Source organism: Sciurus carolinensis, chromosome 3 (genome assembly GCF_902686445.1).
Source record: "Sciurus carolinensis chromosome 3, mSciCar1.2, whole genome shotgun sequence".
Taxonomy (NCBI): Eukaryota; Metazoa; Chordata; class Mammalia; order Rodentia; family Sciuridae; genus Sciurus; species Sciurus carolinensis.
Window position 1 is genome coordinate 78,693,254 of NC_062215.1, and position 14,194 is coordinate 78,707,447.

General features: G+C 40.8%; 1 protein-coding gene across 2 annotated transcripts in view; it reads right to left on the minus strand.

Moving 5' to 3' along the window:
* Positions 1-14,194, minus strand: part of Ralb (RAS like proto-oncogene B) — a 42,677-nt gene that overhangs the window by 25,528 nt on the left and 2,955 nt on the right. Inside the window, exon 1 of one of the 2 annotated variants that reach the window (XM_047547676.1) lies at positions 4,249-4,269. The exons of the other annotated variant lie outside the window; for it this stretch is intronic. The gene's annotated coding sequence lies outside the window, so the exon portion shown is untranslated. Of the gene's footprint in view, positions 1-4,248; positions 4,270-14,194 lie in introns of those variants that run through there. 2 annotated transcript variants of the gene reach the window in all.

Consider the following 14,194-nt stretch of genomic DNA (forward strand, 5'->3'; position numbering starts at 1 on the left):
TTCATTTAATCAGCTTAGGAAAGAGTCAAGAGAGTTCAGAAATGTTTTTTCTACATAATGTTCTAATACAGTAATATTAGACAGGACCACTTAGCATAAAGCCAAATACAAGAACACATATACACTTGAGAAGTAAAATGTATTTTGAAAGCAAATCTCAGTGAACATAAACCATCCATCTGTGTTAGGAAGAAGGGGTGTTTTCAGTGAATTTTAGTCTAACAGGTTGAGAACAGTCACTAGCCTTTTTTTTTAATTTAATCAAGAAAGAAATGTGTAGGTAAAAGAATCCGACTGCCATGTTGCCTGTATCATAGGGTTGTCATGAAACTCAAGTAACAATGTGAAAACCTAGGGGACGCCAACTCTCCCAGATACCTCAAAAAATTCAATAGCCCGGGTAATTCGGTATGCAAAGCACACAGCACACTGCCCAACACGACACACCGCAAAGAACTGAATTTAGCACTTTTTCTCCAGACAGTATGAATTGAAGGTAACCTGGATGTCATAATATCTGAGTCTCCCAAAATGTTATCCAGGTTTTCAATCCTTTTAATAACAAGCATTACTCTGAGACACTTTCAGCACCAAAACAAAGATAGTATTGAAACAAATCACTGAAATATTAGGAATCTAGACCTAAAATAAATATTAAATAAACAAAAAAGAAGGGAGACTCTTGCTTATAGAAGGCCAAGGACAGTCTGGTAAATACAGAGGATATACCTGAATTGGAAAATCAGTATTTTACAACAGTTTAAAGACTGGCAGGTAAGACTCTTCAGTGGATGCTAAATCTAAGGGGAGAATCTGGATGAGGAAAAGGATATTTGCATGATCTTAAAGTGTCTCCCCAGATTTACTTACAAGAGGGAAAAAATAGTACATATGGCATGAGAAAAGCAGATAATACTTTGATCACATGATCAAAATTAATAACACCAAGGTAGAGCAGGTAGACATGCACCTTCAGGACATTTAGCCATAAGGACACGTCAGACAGACCCTCATCTTGACAAAGTTGGAATCCAAGAATAGATTCAAGATTCAAGTATTGTATCAATGTTAAATGTACTGGTGTTGATACCTGGAGTATATTCAGATAAGAGAATATCCATATTCTTAGAAATAAAGTCATGACTTATACAACTTACTCTCAATAGTTCAGGACAAAAAACAAAAACAAAAGAACTCTTCCAGGTGATTTTTTTTCTTTCTTTATTTTACTTTTTCTGTTTTCTTTTTTCTTTTTTTTTTCACCAGGGATTGAATCCAGAGGCCCTTAACAACTGAGCCACATCCCCAGCCCTTTTTATTTTGAGACAGGGTCTTGCTAAGTCTGATCTTGAACTTACAATCCTCCTGCCTCAGCCTCATGAGCCTCTGGGATTACAGGCCTGCGCCACCGAGCCTGGCTCTTCCAGGTGATTCTTAATCACATTAAAGATAATTAACAGGATCTGGATAACAATTACCTAAAAAAATTCCCTTGCCAAAGAAGGGCCAACCGCTGGTGCTGAGAATTTCATCCCTTGAGCTCCTTCCACAATACTCAGATACCAGGGGTTAAAGAAAGATATGAAGGTTACCAGCCTAGAGGAAACTCACTCCCCCACACACCACATAAAATTCAAGTATCCTGGAGAACATTGTAGAGTTCCTCTTTAGGTTTGGTACAATCCCCAGGTGCATCCACAGCCCCCTAAACGCTGTACATGTAGCTTAACAAAGGTTCTAGGAACCATCTTTGCCCCATACAGTGAAGCAAGAACATGGTACAGGGGGAGGAGGCTTTTATTAAGCAATTATTATTGGTTATTTCAAGTTCAGTACCACTTCATGTGGTACTGTATTTGGTAGACTATAGCTGCAGATTATGTGCTTCAACATTAGGCTAACAAGGAAATTTCATGTTTATTTATAAAAGCTCATGCTCAATGAGGAAGATAAATATTCAACCTCTATATTTTCTTCAAATAAGTGTTCCCAACAGGAAACAATAATGGAAAGATGCAGGGAATCAAACATAGCAAGAAAGTTTAAATTAAACAGTCATAAAGTGAAAAAACAATGAAGAACAAGAGAGAAGTATAAGGATTGAGGGACAAATACATTGGAAGAAAATATTTGCAACATATGACAAAGTTGTATCTATAAAATATAAAAGGTTCCTGCAAACCAATAAGTCAAAACCCAGTTTGTTAATGGGCAAAAAAAAAAAGAAGTAATTCACAGGAAAAGAAGTGAACATAGCTCATAAATAAGTATATGAAGCCATATCCAATTTCTCTATTACTCAAGGAAATGCAAATAAAACTTCAGTTTGGCTAAAAAAGTACTGTCAAGAATCTGGGAAAATGGATACTATTGATCATATATTAATTGCAACAACCTTTTGAGGAAAAATTAACAAAATTAATTAAAATTTTTAAAAATCTGAAAAACTTATAGGAAAGTAGTCTATAAAAATGCAAATATATCCTTGTAAGAATGATTTTTTTGTGATTACACAGAATACTCTAATAATCTGAAAAAAATCCACCCATAGGAATACTTGTATATATTATAATAAAACCAAATTTTAGATATACAACTACTCAAAAGAAAGAGGAAAATATGTATGTACCGACCTAGAAAAATGTGAAGATGTATCATTAAGTAGAAAAAAACAAGTTTCACAAAATGTAATGTCATTTGTTAAAAAAAAATATATGTGCATATGTATATATAATCATAATAAGATCATATATATATAAATTTATAATAATATATACACTGTTAGTACTGGCAACAATGGAGTCAGACTGCCAGTAGGACAACTTCAATTTTCTTGTACACATCTCCATTTCATTTAAATTTTCAAAATTAATGTGAATTATATGATGAATTTTATAAAAGAAAATATTAAAGTTTGATTTAAAAATTAAACAGCTAGATAACACATAAACTTACCAGGATTTTTTCCCCATTAAGTCCCTACAGTCTACAGAGAGAAGCTATTACAAAGATGTTTACGATCGGGTCTGGACTGCATTTTGAGTCACACCTAGAAGCCTATGGGAAATGCAGACTCTCAGGCTGTACCCTAGACCTGTGAACCAGAATCTGTACTTTAATAAAGTCTCCAGGAGAATCCTCTGCACAGTAAAGTTTAAGTAGCCCCATGCTAGGTGCCAAAGCAAATTCCATTTGTTTATACCACTTCCTGTTACCATCCAAATTAGGAAGCTCACGACCTAAATTTCAGTCATGAAGGATTCACCCCCATGGAGTAGCTCTCTCACATATGAAGTAGCACAGGAAACAAACTGACGCTCAGGGTTTATAAGTGTTGCATAATTTAAAAGTAAAATTCAGTGACATTGTCCAGTAGTTCTCATTTTCCACTAGTACTGAAAATCAATCTGGAGTCTTACTTCTTAGCATCTAATACCAAATTACTACTAGCTGTGACAAGATCACCAATCTAGGAATTGCATCTGAGTATCCATGTTTGCGTGTTTGTGCGCGTAAGCATAAATTCACTGATGGTCCTCCCTCTCCTTCCTGGAGTCCCTACACACTGTTAATGTGACACGTCACAAACCCTATAGCTAACTAGAACACGTGTCATGTCCAGTCTGTTGCCAGAGAAGCTCTATCTTAATCACATGTGAGTCCCCAGGGACAGCTTTGAGCTACAGTGCATTAGAAACCCAGGAATGCCCAAAGGATGAATAAAGGGATGGAAGAATCATGAGTGAAGAGCTTTAAGAAAAAGAGGACCCGTTGTAAACAATTTTCTTCTACACATGCTCCATGATTCTCATTAACATTCCATTAAAGAAATGTTGTCCAAAAGGGCAGCATTTAAAGCAGCAGTGTTCCCAGAGATTTTTAGTGTGGTTTAACAATAAATGTTACTAGCTACCAAAAATAACAAATTAAAAATACAAACTTGTCCACCCCCACATACTTGGGAGGCAATTTGAAGAGACTAGTCAGAGAGGCAGTTAAAGATCAAGAAAGGTAACTGCAATAGATTGAAACATCAAATTTGTTCATGGTGCTACTTAAAAAGCACCTCATTTGTCACCTCTGGAGGTGACAACTCATTATTTTTAAAATAGGCAAATAAAAGGAAATAATCAAAAATGTACCCTGCTTCCATGCAAACTGTAACACTGGGTAACTAACAGCTGAAGCAAAGTTTTTCCTTCTAGAAATAATCTCACAAACCAAGGAATGGAAAAATTTGGGCAGCACCTTTTACACCTTCTTATGCTAAGCATCTGGCTGTAGAACATCAATGGCAGCTAACACCACAAAAAGAGACAACACAGCTAGATGCAGTGGCATGTGCCTGAAGTCCTAGCCACTCAGGAGGCTGAAGCAGGAGGATCATCTGAACCCTGGAGTTCAAGACCAGTCTGAGAGACATAGTGAGATCCTGTTAAAAAAAAAAAAAAAAAAAAAAAAAAAAAAAAAAAAAAGGACAATCTGGCATAAATGACATCTGAAAAAGATATAACATCAATGATACTGTCTTGAAATTAAAAAAAAAAATACTTCTTCTAAATCAAACCATCAATTAATAGCAGTTCCAGGAGACCAAGGAACAGAGATGCACAGCAGAGATAGATAAACTGTAGGAAGCTCAAAGGAACAAAGTACCCAATTTCTCCAGTAAACAAATTTCAAGGGAAAAAAGAAAAGGAAAAGCAACCTATAAGTTAAAAGACCCAAGAGACTATCAACCAGTTGAAACAAAGACACTTTTTTTGGATCCTAATTTAAATAAATAAAATAAGAAAACTGGGGAAATTGGAAATTCTAGCTAGATTTAATAATATTAAGGAATTAGTGTTTTAATTTTTTTAAATACCTCATTTAACCTCATTTGTAATGAGGTTAAATGATGTGCAAGAGCTGCTTTTTTTTTTTTTTTTTCAAAATTATCAAGGGAAAGAGAGTGAATAGAGATAGAGGTGAAATAAGATTAGTAATAAATTGATTGACACTGACCTGATAGGGACAGAGTGACTCATTATATTATTCTCTATACTTCTGTATATGTTTAAAAATCCCCATTATAAAGAAACATAAGGTAAATAAACTCCTATACCCAGAGGGATTTAGCAGGAAAATACTAGTGTATATCACTGATACAAAGAAAAAAATTTTTGAAGAAAACATAAACAACAAAAAAAAATCCACAAGCACAGGAAGGAGGCTGAAGACATGGCTGGGACTTGGGGGCAGCTGGAATCAGCACCCTGCATGCTGCCAAGACTGTCACTGTGTTTCCCTCCATGTGCTGGCTCTGTCTCTTTCTTGCTATAGATCAGCTTTCACTACTTGGCAAAAAACAGAACTGCCAATTTGTAAAATTTGGTAGCCTGCAGGCATGCTTTGTTTGCTCACACAGTGCTTTTAAAAATTGATTTAATTATTAACATTTTTAAAGGGAATTTTACATACAAATCCAAATTTTTGGCACCTCTTGAAAAATCAGAAGTCTGACATTCCTAAATCCAGGCAACTGGCTGGTGCTGAGGAAGGCCGGTGCTTCTGGAAGGGGCTGCACTGTCTGCAAGGCCACAGGAGGGGCCGCTCCTGTCTTCCTCTACCTGCTTCACTCATGCACAGGACCCTCTGGCTCCCAGTCCCCAGCATAGCCATGAGGGACCCAGCCCTCTCAGTCTCATACCCAGAACTCACTTGGGTCAAGTGCCCTCCCTGGTCAAACTCCCCTTCTTTGGGTAGCTGCTGTTGTCATTATTGCCAGGGAACACTTATATGCACTTACATGCATGACTCAGTTTCAATATTTACAAAAACGAGGGAGCTGAATTAAACAATCTTAAGTTCCCTATTAATTTGGGGGATTTTCTCCCCTGATATTAGATCTTTAAAACAATTCAAATTGACACAGAGGTGGGCCTAAAGAAATTTGTTTGAGGTATTTCTGCCGAATAATGAATAGCTCTTTTATTCGTTCCCCCGATCCCCACGAAAAATTTAAAAAAATAATAATAAACCTAGGTTAACAAAAACAAATGAAGTAAACTAGAACAAAAAATAAAAGCTTTGAAGTCTCTTATCAGAAGCACCCGGCTTCTGGTTTATGCCTCTAGGCTCATGTTAGTCCTTTTCCAGGATAGACCTTCTCATCAAAAAGGACCAAGAGAGGGCTGGGTGTATAGCTCAGTTGGTAGAGTGCTTGCCTTGCAAGCACAAGGCCCTGGGTTCAATCCCCAGCACCGCAAAAAAAAAAAAAAAAAAAAAAAAAAAAAAAGGACCAAGAGGGCTGGGGTTGTGGTTCAGTGGTAGTATGCTTGCCTAGCACTCCTGAGGCCCTGGGTTCGATCTTCAGCACCACGTAAAAGTAAAATAAAGTTATTGTGTCCACCTACAACTACATATATATAATTGCACCCTCTACTGAAATATTTCCTCCATCACCTGCCTAGATACCCACACAGCTGGCATAACTTGCCTGAGGTCACCTAACGAGAGGAGGCTGAGTTGGGACTGGGACCCCAGCAGTCTGAGATTTAGAGTCAGAACTCTGAGCCACTACACTGTCTACAGTGTAGATTGGGGTGGGGAAGCCCTTTGAATATGGGCCTGAAATACTGAAACTTATTACAGGGCCCAGAGATATGGGGTCAGAAAGCTCCTTAAAGAGAGACACAAATACAAAGACCTGGGAGGAAACGTACTACATACCCAAAAAAACTCAATGCAAGGACTTGAACAGATAGCTTCACATCCATGTTCATCAGTGTTATTCACAATAGCCAAAAGGTGGGAAGAGCCCAAGGAATCATCAACAGATAAGCAAAATGTGGCCTGCAGCTACAATAGAACATCGTTCAGACTTAAAAGGAAGGAAATTTGAACACATGCTACAACACCAATGAACCTAAGGACATTCCACTGAGTGCAATAAGCCAGGCACAAAAGCACATATACTGGGGCTATGACTCAGTGGTAGAGTGCTTGTCTCACATGTGTGAGGCACTGGGTTCCATCCTCAGCACCACATAAAAATAAGTAAAGATACTGTGTCCATCTACAATTTAAAAAAATATTTTTTTAAAAAAAGCACATATATAGTATGATTCCAATCTCATGAGACACCTAGAATAATCAACTTCAGAGACGGAAAGTGATTGCCAGGCACTGGGGTTAGGGAGAAATGGGGACTTGTTTAATGGGGACAGAGTTTCATATGGGATGATGAAAAAATTCTAGAGATGGGTGGTTGTGGTGGTGATGGCTGCAAACCATGGGAACAGACTTAATGCTACTCAAGACACACTTAAAAACAGTTAAAATGGTAAACTTTATGTATGAATGTTTTACCACAATGTTTTGAAAAGTAATTATATATCAACTACAGTATAAGCCAGGAAAAAAACATTTGACTTGAAGTCTGAAATCTGCCTTTGGGAAGATAATAACTTTGGTTAACATTTCTTGGCCACAGTTTGAGCCATAAAAAATAGAAGATAGCTCTCTCCTCAGTTTGTTAGGGAGATCAAATGAAAAGGTACCTGTCAAAATAAGTTCTGAATAAGTATGGAACTGCTTTATACCTGTCAACTCTAAAATTCTAGAAAGCCTTAAGGAAGACATTAGCCTCAGAGCCAAGTCTATGCTAAGTCAGGATGAGTTGCTGGTCCTTAAAGAAGGAAGAAAGGGCAGGGAGATTTCTTCATACAGAGACCAGTCAGTATCCAGGGCATATGCTTGCAAGGCAGAGGCCTGCCTTCTAGTCTCAGCCATGTGCCCCCTACCTGGCCACAGAGGCAAGACATTTCATCCCCTGGGCCTCCACCACCACTAAAGAACAGGCCAAGATCTGCCCTGCCCATCTTACAGGATAACCAGGCAGGGGCAAATGGGGGCTATGAACCAAATGCACCATCAACACAGAAATCAGCCTAGGCATATTCCTATCAGCATTGGTCCCTAACACCCTTCTTTCTTCTCCATCACCCCGAAAGACAATGTTGTTACCTTCAGAGGTATGGCCAATGGGCATTTGTTGTTTTTGAGACAGGGTCTTGCCATGTTGCCTCTCCCACCTCAGCCTCCTGAATAGCTGGGACTGTGGCTGCATGCCGGCACACCAGCTCAATGGGCCTTGTAGGACAGGCCTATCCTAGCTTCCCCCAGCAGCTCCTGGAACTGCTCTAAGAGAAAGTTCCTCATCTTTTTCCCTCTGTGTCAGTGTGTGATGCACGAGCTGCTCCTCTCGGCCAAGGCTTGGGAAGGACAGCTCTAGAAGGAGACCCACCCTTCTCCAAGGGGTGGCACACCCCCGAACATCTCTCTGACCAAGTCACCACCGGAAAGGCAGGCATCCCCAAGCTTCCTCATTACTAGGATGTAGCCCAACAGAACTGCATCCACTCCCTGAAACGACTAAGCCCCTATTTCCTGCACTCTCAGGGACATCAGCAAAGCCTCCAAGAGCCTCTGCCTCTTCTAAAACGTTCCCAACTCTGGCTTTGCCTGATACCTGGGTGTGCCCTGGGGACTCCAGATTTTAAACAGCAACTGTTTCACCTCCCATACCATGTGCCTCCAGGTCACAGGGGATCAGTTAAGTGTCCTTCCTCCTTCTCCACCGTCACTTCAGTTCAGTGCCTCTCTTGTCCCCTCCATGTTGCAGAATGCTGTATCTCTGAGGCTTGGACTTCCCAGCTATACTACCCAGTCCCTCACCCTGTTACTACCTCCCGGTCACTTCCCTCATTTATTAGGGACATCTGCTTCTGGTTCACAGACTTCCTTCCTACCCCAGCTCCGTCATCCTCCTCAGTGACTTCTATACCCACATGGATGACCCAGCAAAGAGCCCTCAAAGACCTGAACTCTTCTTCTCCAAAAACCTTTTCCTTCATTGTACCTATCACAGCCATGGTCATACCCTGAACATGAACATCACCAAACAGTTCTCTCCTCCCACCCTCCAGCCTCAATCCTTCCAGCTCCCTTTTTTTTTTTTTTTTTTTTTTTTTTTGGTGGTGCTGGGGATTGAACACAGGGCCTTGTACTTGTGAGGCAAGCACTCTACCAACTGAGCTATATCCCCAACCCTCCCTTGCTATTTATAAATAGCCCCTGCCATAACTCTCCACCCTCGTGATACCTCAGGCATTGGCCTCCAGCAGGTTCTCTCTGCTTACCAACTCCTCTGAGGTCCAATGCCCTCCTTCACCTCTTAGGCCCCTCAGCACAACATCCTAAGTGCCCTCTCCCCAGCGCCTCGCCTCTGCGCCTCCTCCAGGCACCTTCGCACCACTGCTCTCCTCTCCACACCTGATCTGGCAAGAAATGAAAGCATGTAACCAGTCCCATGGAATTCGCTTTTAATGCATTTATGATTACAAATCAGAACTGCACGTTCAGGCCACATGTTCTAGAAATCTCGCCATGACTCTCCCTCCCCATGCCCACTCCTGACAGATGACCTTGCCTCATTTTCCCCAGAGAACATAGAAGCCACCAAGCACAAACTCCCTCATGGCTCCTCAATGAACAGTTTTCTCCTGCTGCACAATCATCCCCACAGCAAAGACACAATTCCATTCCATCTTCATCCTAAACACATACACCCCTGATCCCCATATGTCTCTCTATCTACCTACACAATTTGGAACTATCTGGTTAACTATACTAATTGTATTAGTCTATTTTCTATTGCTAAAACAAAATACCTGAGGCTAGGTCACACAAAGAGAAGAGGCTTATTTCGCTCAGTTTAGGAGTCTGAAAGTCCAAAATCAGGCAGCCCCATCTCTTCAGCCTCTCTCTGGCGAGGGCCTCATGAAGAATGGAATCAGGGCAGGAACATGTGTCAGAGAACAGGGAGGGGTCATGCTGGCTCTTTTTTAAACCCAAGGTCCCATAAGAACCTTGTTCTTTCCCGAGGGCAGCACGTGTCCCTCATCTATGAGCCAACCATCTCCCACTTTTAAAGGTTCCACTGCCTCAAGCCCTCTGCACTGAGGACAAAGCATCCAGCACACAAACTTTTAGGCCAAACTGCATCCAAGCCATAGAACCAATGCTTCTCTAATGTAGTGACAAATGAACTGGGACTCTTGTTAAATGCACATTTGGTTTGAGCAGGACTGGGGTGGAGCCCAAGTTTCTGCAGTAGTAATCTACCTCAGTGACGCTCTGGGCCCACAGAGCCCTCTTTGAATAGCAAAGGCCGGAGCTTCCTTCTCTCACTATTGCATTCTAATCTGACTTACTCCCTCACATAATCTCATACAAACTGATTCTTGTAAGGTCACCAACAAACACCATGTAACCGACTCCAAAGAAAACTTTTCCCCTTCTCTCCAACCTCTCCCCCTTTTTAAAATGAGCACAGAGCAACTGCAATGAAGCTCTGCCTGGAAAAGGGAAGGTCTCCTCGCACTTCCCTTCCAGCATCTAGAGCTCACATGCTCCCCAGGGCTCTCACTTGTCTGCGGCTTTCTCCATGTTTAAAAGCAGGTCTTCCTCCTCTACCTGGCATCTGCCATTCAGTATTCCTGAGGCTTGGACACACACTCTCTCATCTCGCTCCCTCTCCCTAGGCAATGGCATCCATTCTAGTGGCTTTCTGTGCAGCTTGCAAACCGTTAAGATGCAACCCAGACCCCTCTGCCTTCCTGCTACCCCTCTTGGCTGTCTCACAAGAATCTCAAATTTAGTCCCAAAATAGAACTGTTGCTCCTCCCCCTTAAATCTGTTCCTTCTCCACCATTCACTCCCCATCTAATAGCTACCAAAAAACCCAGGAGTGCCCATGCTGTTATAAACACCAGAAGCCTTAAGGTTATTTTTGATTCCCCAACTCAATTTGTGACCAGTTCTATTGATTTCATTTCTAAAATACCCTTCAAATTCAAACACTTAGTCCACTTTCTCTGTCACAGCTGAGTCCCAGCCACAGCTTCCCAACTGGTTCCTCCTTGCTGCCACCTTAACCCCTCTTCAATCCAATCTGCTGTCCAGACGGCCCACCGTGCAAATTTTTTAAGGACGTAAATGACAGTGTGCTTAATGGTCTAATGGCTCACCATGACTAAAACCCAAACCCTCCATTGACTGCAGTCTGCAAGATCTTTGCCCAGACAGCCTTCTTTCAGTCTCATCAACACACTAAGTGCTTCCTACCTATGGTTCCATTCACATGCTCTGCTCCCCTCTCAGGGCATTTATGAAGAACCGAAGCAAAGGGGAACAAGGTACAGACTGGCAGCTGAAGAAAGACCTCTGTGACTCTCTAAAGCAAAAAGAAAGAGGCAGAGTCTGGCATGCAATAAGACTCGAGAGGTAAATAAGGGCCAGATCACTCAAGACCCCACAGGCACTGGAAAGCCACTGAAGTGTTTCCAGCAAATGAGTGGCATCACTGGGCCTGCATGTTGAAAAGGTCACTCTAGCTATGGAATGGAAAACAGAGGGACCAAGAACAAATGTGTGAGATGCAGCAGGTCAAACCAGGGACAATGTGGCTTGACAAAGGTAATGATGGTAGACGTGGGGGAAGTGGCTAGATTTTAGAACAATTAGGACATTAAAAAATGGCAGCAATTACTGAACAAACAGATATAACTTGAAATTTTAAAAATTTTCAATATGCAAGTATTAATAGAGGTAGCCCATTAGCTCATGTTCATTCCTAAAGGTTGGGGATATAGCTCAACAGGAGAGCATTTGCCTAGCATGTGGGAGGCCCTGGATTCAATCCCCAGTACCACAAAAATAAAATAAAAATCTTTCCTAACAATAGAACTAGCTAACCAACAGTAAATGACTGGCCACCAATCCTTTCCTGCGGAAGGAAGAAGGGGGATTGTGGGAAAGGTAGGATGAAAGAAAAGAAAGGAACTAGCTCATAAGTAGGACAGAGGATGGGACTAGGGCCAAAAATAGGAAGAGGAGGAAATGCAAATTGTGTGACTTTTCTGATTGTGACTCTACCAATAATCAAATGGGTTGCAAAGAACAAATACAATTCTTGCAACTTAACATGATTAATGAGATCTTTCTTGTTATAAATATGTTTCATTCAAAGAGATTTGTTACATGAAAATATTAGAATCACAGAAATTTCAAAGATGAAAGAAAACAGGGAGGTTTTTTTAGCCAGGCCGCAGGCTAGCGTTTCCTAAACTCTGCTCCCCACCTATAGTCACTCAGAAAGATTTCATGTGGATGCTGAAGAATGAAGTCCTTCTACCCAAGTGGATAATTAAAACGTGTGAGGATTGAGAGAGAACTGAAGAATTGCTAGGCAAATAAACATTGTCCAAAGATTTAAATTATGCAGGCGAGGAGAGAGGGTTTAAATTCTCAAACTTTTTGGCTACTTTGCCAATGAGCTTTATTTTTTAGAATACACAAATCATTAATGACTAATTTTAAGCTGTTCATCAAGGAAATCACTTTGGCAATAAGTTTTTTACCAACTTGTTTTGGGTTAAAAAAAATCTCAGCTGTTCCATTTGGTTTAGGGACAAGCAAGATTTAAATTTCTAATTTCCAAAGCAACTGCATATTTGGCTAATTAATTCTAGCATCTGACAATGAAGAACCAGAAGAAAGAACATAAAGTTTCAAGTATACTACCAAAAGCTTTCAGAACAGCAAAACTCCAGCTGTTTTAATCTCCTATAGTACTACAAACTTTAGTAATTATCTTAAATATTTTTTTCAATAATGTCTGGTCTAAATGTTAAAAAAAAAAAAAAGTGAGCTGGGTACTCTGACCCATGCCTGTAGTTCCAGCTACTCAGAAGGCTGAGGCAGGAGAATTACAAGTTCAAGGCCAGCCCCAGCAACTTAGGGAGATCCAGTAACAAAATAAAAAATGAAATAGAACTGGGGGATGTAGCTAGGTGGTAAAGCATCCCTGAGTTCAATCCTCATTGCTGCCAAAACAAACAATGTAGTACTTGGCCACCAAGAACGCCAAAGGCCCCTTAGATAGTCTCTTTTCGCACTGTATCAGATTTGTTCTGTGTACTGACAGAGGTGATGTTCTGTCATTTTTAAGATTAGATACCAAGATACTTTAGCTTCCATTTTGAGCACTATCATATACTTCCTCCCTCAGGCCATTAGCTCTGGGGAGAAAGTTAGCTGCCTGCCATCTTGTGAAGTCTCCTATACAGCAGTGGTGTGAAACCAAGACCTCCAGCCAACAGACATGTGAGTTGGCATCTTGGAAGCAGCTCCTCCAGGCATCAAGCCTTCAAGCGACTATAACCTCAAGGGAGAACCTGAGCCGAAAGCACTTGGCCAATTGAACAGATTCCTGAACTTCAGAAACTGTGAAATAATACTAAATATATAGTGTGAAATAATTACTAAAGTTTGTAGTACTGCTAAATTTAGGGAAATTTGTTACACACCATAGAAAACTCACTCAAAAGGCAAATACACTTTAGAGGTAGCCAATCACAAAGGGCCCAGCGTCTGTATTTCCTTCAACTCATGTCATATACTAAGTAAAATTATGTAGCTTGGAATATTTCAATCTAGATCAGGCCTAACTTGCTCTGTCAATTACTAATCTAGTAGGTCTAAAATGTGCTATAAATTACCCATGAAGCAATGGCAAAAAGCAATGGCAACAATATAGATTACCAATTAACAACACCTTTTTCTGCATTTTTTTCCAGTACTGAGGATTGAGTAGCTCTACCACTGATCTGTGCCCCCAGCCCTTCTTATTTTTTATTTTGAGACAGGATCTCCCTACGTTGCCCATGCTGGCCTTGAACTTGGAACCCTACTGCCTCAGCCTCCCCTGCGATCACTGGGATTATAGGTGTGCACCACCACACCTGGTTACATCTATATGTTAACTGGCGGGGGTGGGGAGAACAAACTCTCAGGCAGTGGTCTAACTCAGTGGCAGAGCACTTGCCTAGCATGCCAAGTCCCTGTGTTCAATCCCCAGCACTGCAGGGGGTAGAGGGACCCTCAAGAGGACACTCAGGAAAACTGTAAGCAGTTTTTTCTTTAAGTGTTATAAACTTAATTTGAGAGTTGGCTGGCATTTTCTATTTGTCATAATAACCACATATACTTTCCGCTTTGACACTCAGTTTCTGCATTCTCTATATCTTTCTTTTTTCTCTTGCCATCCAAAAGCTTATACACCTTCTTGCCTACTGGCCCCATTACT